This window comes from Euleptes europaea, chromosome 9, assembly GCF_029931775.1.
Source record: "Euleptes europaea isolate rEulEur1 chromosome 9, rEulEur1.hap1, whole genome shotgun sequence".
Classification (NCBI taxonomy): Eukaryota; Metazoa; Chordata; class Lepidosauria; order Squamata; family Sphaerodactylidae; genus Euleptes; species Euleptes europaea.
Window position 1 is genome coordinate 13,777,727 of NC_079320.1, and position 8,247 is coordinate 13,785,973.

Below are 8,247 nucleotides of genomic sequence, written 5' to 3' on the forward strand. Positions count from 1 at the left end.
GGGACGCCAGCAAAAAGGCCCCCGGAGTTCCTTTTCTGCCTTTCTTCTCCGCCTCGCCGAGGGGACGCAGACCGCGGCGATCTTTCCAAAAGTCGAGGCCGGCCCCGCCGACGGGAGGGGGCGGAATCAAGCCAGCCCCCACCCCCAGGTCCCCTTCCCGGGAAACGAGACGTCCCCTCGCAGCCCGCTCCGTTTCCGCGCCGCCGCTCGGAGGAGCCCCGTCTCGGGCCCAGATCCTCAGCTCCAGACCGGTGTCCCTGGACGGGGGGACGTCGCGCCGCTTCGCTCCTCCGCGGCCGGCGTGGACCCCCCTCGCCCCGGGCAGAAAGTCTTCCCAGCCCGAAGGAGCAAACCGCTCCGTCCGGATCCTCGACGCCGCCCCCTCCAAAGGAGCTCTGCCTTCTCCCGGGACTAGCCACGCGCCTCCCTTGGCCGTCTAAACGCAGCGAGGTCCGGAGTCGCTCCCCTTCTCGCCCGTCGGTCCTGGAGCCTCGCCGGCCGCTCGACGGGGCTGGTTTGTTCTCCCTGCGCGCTCCCCTTCCCTTCCTGGGGATCTGGCTAGCCGGGCTTTCTCCGCCGGCGTCTTCCCTCCCTCCCTCCTTCTCCCTCTCCCTCTGACAGCTCAGACCCGGCCCCTCAAAGGTAATAAAACATTTCCATCCCTCCCCGTCTCCTTGAAGCTATAAAGGGGGCAAGACGGGAACTTTGGAGAGGCGTCAATAAACAGGCGGCGGGAGGAGGGACCCAGCCCGGCTCCGGCTTCCTATAGGACCTGCTTTCTTTTTTTTTGGGGGGGGGGGAGGCGCTGGAGAGAGAGCCGAGCTGAAGGCCGGGCCTCCCCCCCTCCCTTCCCCCCCCCCGGGGGCGGAGCTGGCCCAGGCTCCTCTTTGCATATTGAGCGCCGGACCCCGTGAAGTTGCAACGCGGGGGGAGACCTGGAGGGAAAGGGACCAGAAAAGGAAACCTTCAATGGGGGGGGGCGGGGAAGTGGGGGGGGGGCGCGATCTGTGCGCAGCGAGTCTATGCAGGGGAGGTTTTGCCTTGGGTTTGCCGCTCTCTGGATGCAAGGTTTCCCCATCCGAATTCTCAAAACTCAAAAATAAGCCCCCCATGCAGAGTTTTGAGAATTGCGATGGGGGGAAATGTGCATCTAGAGAGCGGCAAACCCAAGGCAAAACCTCCCGTGCATACATGGCCAAAAAGTAAAGCGAATGTATGGACGCGCGTTTTAGATTTGTGCGCTGGCGCGTATGTTTGATATATGTAAATTAAAAGTGCAGACTCTGCCATTTATGCATGGGAGGGTTTGCCTTGGATTTGCCGCTCTCTAGATGCACATTTTCCCCATCCACATGAACACATGAAGCTGCCTTCTACTGAATTGGTCCATCAAAGTCAGTATTATCTTATCGGACCGGCAGCGGCCCTCCAGGGTCTCAGGCTGAGGTCTTTCACATCACCTACTTGCCTGGTCCGTTTAACTGGAGATGCCGGGGATTGAACCTGGCACCTTCTGCATGCCAAGCAGATACTCTACCACTGAGCCACAGCCCCTCCCATTCTCAGAGGCTAAGCAGGATCGACCCTGGTTAGGATTTGGATGAGAGACCACAAAGAAAATTCAGGTTTGCTAAGCAGAGGCAGGCTCTTTTCTTCTCGGAGCCAGCCGCGTCCCACCCCTCCTCCGCAAGCCTTACGCACCGCCATATGGACATCCCCAAGGAAAGGGAATTGGTTACTCCTTAAACAAACCTATAGATTTGCCCCCAGACCCTCCCTGCCCGCATTTGAATGCTGCCACGCCCCCCTTCCCTCTGCCGGCCTTTTCACTTTCATTCCATTCTCCTATTTAAAGCCTATTTAAGCTGTCAGGAGGGGGTGGGGGGTCCCATCAAAATAACTGAGTTTACCCAATATTCACTGTAGGTCAGCCGCAGGCGACTGCGTGTTAGTGCGGAGGGGTGAGCAAAAAATGCTCTCTTTGGGGGCGCCCTGTTGCTTCTTCTCCCCCTCCTTTCCTCCAGGATCCCCAGATATCCCCCCCCCAAAACTTCGTTGCGCAGAATAAACAGGGCGATAGACATCTCCAATGCATGGGAGGGTTGGCCGCTCTCTAGATGCACATTTTCCTTATCCAAATTCTCCAAACTCTGCATGGGGGCTTATTGTTGAGTTTTGAGAATTTGGATGGGGAAAACCTCCCATATAGTTTCAAAGTTGGGGCCAGCCTCAGACACAAGAAAGTCTGCTTTTTAACAAAAACAATACGAAATCCCAGATAAAGCAATTTGGGCCAGTAAGGAAGCGATTGGTCACATTTACACACACACACACACACACGTTTACGGAGTCTTATTATGACCTCTTCAACTTGGCGACCCTTCCCCGCCCCCAACCAACACACGTGTCTCCCTTAAGATGTCACGAAAATACTTGAACTGTATTGTACAATCAAATCCCTGCTCTTGGGAGGCTCCATCGCCAGTTCGAGCCCTTCCAAATATTTGTGCCCTCCAGAAGGGGCACGGCAGAAGCTCGCCCTTTCCCAATTATTTCCAGCCTTTCCCGGGAAAAGACTCCTTGCGCCCTGCCCTGCGGTCGTCGCGTCTGAATCCGGCCCTTTCCAACCCGCGTCGATTTCAGTCCGGAGGGAGGTCGAGATTGGCGTAATCCCGGGCCGGGCCGGCCCCTGAATTGGTCTTCGGTCGAACGGCGAAGCAGGTCGTTGCTTAGCCTTTATTTTCGGCAGATCTTACCTGCTGCCTAGAATATAGAAGGATGGGTAATACTCGCCGGCTCTTGAAGCTTTTCTTTCCAAGGCGGCCGGTGGAAGGGGAAAGTCAAGCCAGCCAGCTCAAAAACCCTATTTGAAAGTCTAATGAGAGCAACCTCTGGGCTTTCGGGAACCGGCGCGCTCCCTTTCAGGGACATTCTGGCGGAGGTGGGGGGGAGAAGCTTTTCTGCTACTTTGGGGAAATGGTGCCAGAATGTTTTATGCCATTTATGCACGGGAGGTTTTGCCTCGGATTTGTCACTCTCTAGATGCACGTCCCCCCCCCATCCCAATTCCCAGAACTCCAAAAGAAGCCCCCATGCAGAGTTTTGAGAATTCAGATGGGGGAAACGTGCATCTAGAGAGAGGCGAATCCGAGGCAAAACCTCCTGTGCATAAATGGCCTTAGTGTGTTTACTCTTTCCCCCTTCTGAGATAACGTCCGTCCTAAAGAGCGCCCCAGGGTGCCTGCTTCTTCCCTCTCTGTTACTTGAATTCTCCGACTCTGGAAACATTAACGAAAATATAGGCCTTTGGCTAAGCGAAGAAGAGACGGGGAGAAGATATTCAACAGGGTGATGATCGCGGCTCTCTGATTGCCTGGTAAAGATCGGAGGCTACACGCCGGGGGCGCCGGTGAAACTCCCCGGCGCTCTCCTCCCGGTAGGTTTACTGCCATCACCTTGTTATCTTGGAGACTCGTAAAAATCTGATCTGACGCTTTGGGGTCGCCGACCAAACAGGGGAGGGCTTTGCTGGATTAGACCCTGCGGATGAATCAGAAGAACATGGGGGTGGGGAGAGAGAGAGACAGAATATTGGAGGTCCCGATTCCCAGTTCATGTCCACAACCTCCACACGTGCACCGCTCCGGGGCTTCTGTGCCTTCAAACTGCTGCAAGACAGGAGGAAACTCAACCGGCGGAGCTTTTCCCCGCCGCTGGACCTTCGGGTCAGACAAGCCACTCCGGCTCAGTTTCTGTCGATTGCGCTCTGCTCTAAAAGGCACCCGGTTGCGCGGCGGTCTTGCTCCGCCAGATCCCGAACAGAGTTACACCCTTGTAACTCCAGCGACGTCAGAAGGGCGTAACTCGGCTTTAGGGTAGGGCTGGAAGCGCGCTCCTCTTTTGCATGCTTACCACCGGAGTCATTTTCACTGAGCAACCCGGTTAACCGGGGCTGACATAAAGCCTTGCCCTCATCCATGAACTTATTTGAGCCGCGATCTCTTAGCTCTTAACACCCACACACACACCACGAATGATAAGAGATGGTTTAAATATTACTGATCTATTGGGGAAACCCTGAAGAGGAGAAGACATTTTCAAAGTCTTAATACATCGCTGGGAATACAAGTGCGCTAACCCTCTCAATCAAAAGAGTTTCTGTCTAGACATTAGGAAGAATTTTCTAACAGTTTCTCAGTGGAGCAGGCTTCCTCGGGAGGTGGTGAGCGCTCCTTCCCTGGAGGTTTTTAAGCAGAGGCTAGATGGCCATTTGTCAGCAATGCTGATTCTATGACATTGTGGCGTTTCCCTGGGACTGCGACAATTTGGGGAGATAAGTTCCAACGCATGGCTAAGTAAACGCGCCCAGCATCTGCCCCCGAAAGGGATAAGAACGTGAGAAAGGCCATGCTGGATCAGACCAAGGTCCATGAAGTCCATTGGCCTGTTCCCACAGTGGCCAACCAGGTGCATCTAAGGAAGCCCACAAACAAGACGACTGCAGCAGCACCGTCCTGCCTGGGTTCCACAGCACCTAATATAATAGGCATGCTCCTCTGATCCTGGAGGGAATAGAGGAGCATGCCTATTACTTGCTGTTTGTTGATTTATGCATTATTATTATTAAAAAAAAAACTGCCATTCAACGCACTCCCTTGAAAAAAAATTAATCTGTTCATTTCCGTGGAGTTTACTCCTTTAAAAGTGACCCTTAAGATCGTGGCCACCATACTAAGGGAGAGAGGGATAGAAGTGACCTGCAGACAGATGGGTTCACACGCACACGCAAACTCTCTAGCAGAATCGCCTACTGGCCCTGGTCAAGAAACCCCCCCCCAGCTGTCCAGCGTCCAGGGCCCCTCCCGGCCTGACATTATTTCCTCCTACCTATTGCTTCCTCATAAAGTAAAGCAAAGATTGAAGAATGTCTGGGAAAGAAACGATTTTTCCTTCCCGCGATTCCCTCCCCAGGGAACCTTTTCTACACCCACATCCACCTGGAGGTGGGGGCGAGGTCATTTGAAGACACCCCCCTCCGGGCCACCTGTAAAGTGTTGCCATTCTGGGCACGGAAACCTCTGGGGGCAAAGGCTCCCCTTCTCTCCCCCCCCACTTCGATTTCCCATGGAAACCAGTATAATGGGGGGGGGGCTGTGGACTGTTTTCGACTGTTTAGCTGGAATTAATGAGAGTAGAAATGAGGCGCTCGAAATCCATCTCCGCTTGGGAGGGGAAAACGAGTAAACCTCTAGGCAGGCTTGGGAGAAGGTCCAGGCGGGCCAGCAAGATCACCCGAGTTGCATTTCACACGTTAAAACACGGGGCAGGATTGAGTTTTCTTTCTGCCCGTGGGTTCTCCCGCCGCCAGGGTGAACCCGCTGGAAGTCTAGCCTTAATATATACGACTAGAATCATAGAATCATAGAGTTGGAAGGGACCACCAGGGCCATCAAGTCCAACCCCCTGCACAATGCAGGAAATTCACAACTACCTTCCCCCTCCACACCCCTAGTGACCAGAAGATGGCCAAGATGCCCTACCTCTCATGATCTGCCTAAGGTCACAGAATCAGCATTGCTGACAGATGGCCATCTAACCTCTTCTTAAAAACCTCCAGGGAAGGAGAGCTTACCACCTCCAGAGGAAGCCTGTTCCACTGAGGAACCGCTCTCGCTCTAACTGTTAGAAAATTCTTCCTAATGTCTACATGGAAACTCTTTTGATTTAATTTCAACCCTTTGGTTCTGGTCCGACCTTCTTGAGCAACAGAAAACAACTCGGCACCCTCCTCTATATGACAGCCCTTCAAGTATTTGAACATGGTTATCATATCCCCTCTCAGTCTTCTCCTCTTCAGACTAAACATACCCAGCTCCTTCAACCTTTCCTCATAGGACTTGGTCTCCAGACCCCTCCACCATCTTTGTTGCCCTTCTCTGGACACGTTCCAGCTTGTCTACATCTTTCTTAAATTGTTGCCCAAAACTGAACACAGTACTCTAGTTGAGGTCTAACCAGAGCAGAGTAAAGCGATACCATCACTTCGCGTAACTAACCGTAAACATATTGAAATTGGACTTCCATGGTGCTAGTTTTAGTAGTAAAGCTATCGATTTTTTGGTCACATTATGAGAAGACAAGAGTAACTAGAAAAGACAGTCATGCTAGGAAAAGTTGAGGGCAGCAGGAAAAGAGGAAGACCCAACCAGAGATGGATGGACTCAATAAAGGAAGCCACGGCCCTCAATTTGCAAGACCTGAGCAAGGCTGTCAAAGATGGGACATTTCGGAGGACACTGATTCATAGGGTCGCCATGAGTCGGAAGCGACTTGACAGCACAACACACACACAGGCCATTTATTCATGGAAGGTTTTGCATTGGATTTGCCACTGTTTAGATGCACTTTTTAAAACACAAGAAAGGCCCCGCTGGATCAGACCGAGGCCCATCAAGTCCAGCAGTCTATTCACACAGTGGCTGACCAGGTGCCTCTAGGAAACCACAAACAGTGAATTTTTCCCCCATCCATATTCTCCAAACTCAACAATATGCCCCCATGCAGAGTTTTGAGAATTCGGATGGGGGAAAAGTGCATCTATACAGTGGCAAATCCAATGCAAAACCTTCCATGAATAAATGGCCACACAGTTTTAGTGGTATGACTAGTAGTAGCGGCTGTCCTTGTTGCTCACACTGGTCACAATCCACCGGCCAGGTTCCCTACGCGAACCTCAAAGAGCGAGAGGAGCGCAGGGAAGATGGATCGGGACCCCCCAGAAGAAGATGCTCTGCGGCTGCGAGCGGCTCCCGGGCAATGAAAAGGTTCCCTTGAGAGGAACACCGGTCCGGGTCCGGACATCTCCCTCGGGGAAGGAGACTGGGGTCAAAGCGAGCACCGTCGAGAATCCGCTCTCTCTTGGGGGTGGGGGGCATACTGAAGGTCGTGGCTGCTGTCGAGAGGTCTGGATCTGGGAGGGGGACGGCGAGGGGGGGAGAGGGAAGGAGGGGCGAAGAGAGAGCATCGAAAAGTTTGAGGAGGCGCCAGACGAGTCCCATCCTGCGAGCAGGTGGTAGAGCCGGCAGATTTTCCAGGGGCTGGGCGGCAGTTTGCATGTTAAAGCCACTGATTTACATTTTAATTGGAGAAGAAATGTTTCGTGGGTGGGGTTTTTTTTTTTTTTAATGCTGGAAAGTGAAGGAGGCTATTAAAACTGGAGAGACAGTCAGAGAAAAAGGCAGGCAGGCAGACAGACAGAGAGGAGAAGAAGAAGAACAAGAAAAACAAGAAGAGTTGTTTTTATATGCCGACTTTCTCTACCACTTAAGGAAGAATCAAACCGGCTTACAATCACCTTCCCTTCCCCTCCCCACAACAGACACCCTGTGAGGTAGGTGGGGCTGAGAGAGTGTGACTAGCCCAAGGTCACTTCATGTGGAGGAGTGGGGAAACCAACCCGGTTCACCGGATTAGCGTCCGCCGCTCATGTGGAGGAGTGGGGAATCAAACCCGGTTCTCCAGATCAGAGTCCACCTCTCCAAACCACTGCTCTTAACCACTGCACCACTCTAGACAGAGCTAGTATGGTGTGGTACTTGGAGTTTGCGCCCAGGCTCTCAAGATTCAAATTTGAATCCCAATTCTGCCGTGCCAGCTTGCAGGATGACCTTGTACCAGTCACACAATCTCAGCCTAACCTACCTCGCAGGGTTGTTGTGAGGATTAAATCGAGAAGGGAACTTTAGGAGAAGTCTGATCTGGCCATCTTCATCCCTTACCCTCTCTCTGTCCCCAGAGAAGGGGAAGGGTCGTGGCTCAGTGGTAGAGCCTCTACCTGGCATGCAGAAGGTCTCAGGTTCAATTCCGGCATCTCCAGTTAAAGGGACCAGGCAAGTAGATCATAGATCAAATCAAACTGACCCTAGAAGCTAAAATGACTACACTGAGGCGATCGTATTTTGGTCACATCATGAGACGACAAGAGTCACTGGAAAAAACAGCCATGCTAGGAAAAGTTGAGGGCAGCAGGAAAATAGGAAGACCCAACAAGAGATGGACTGACTCAGTAAAGGAAACCACAGCCCTCAGTTTGCAAGGCTGTCAAAGATAGGACGTTTTGGAGGACTGAGGGTCGCCATGAGTCAGAAGCGACTTGACGGCACTTAACACACACACACAGTTTTAGTGGTATGACTAGTAGTAGCGGCTGATCTTGTTGCTCAAACTGGTCACAATCCACCGGCCAGG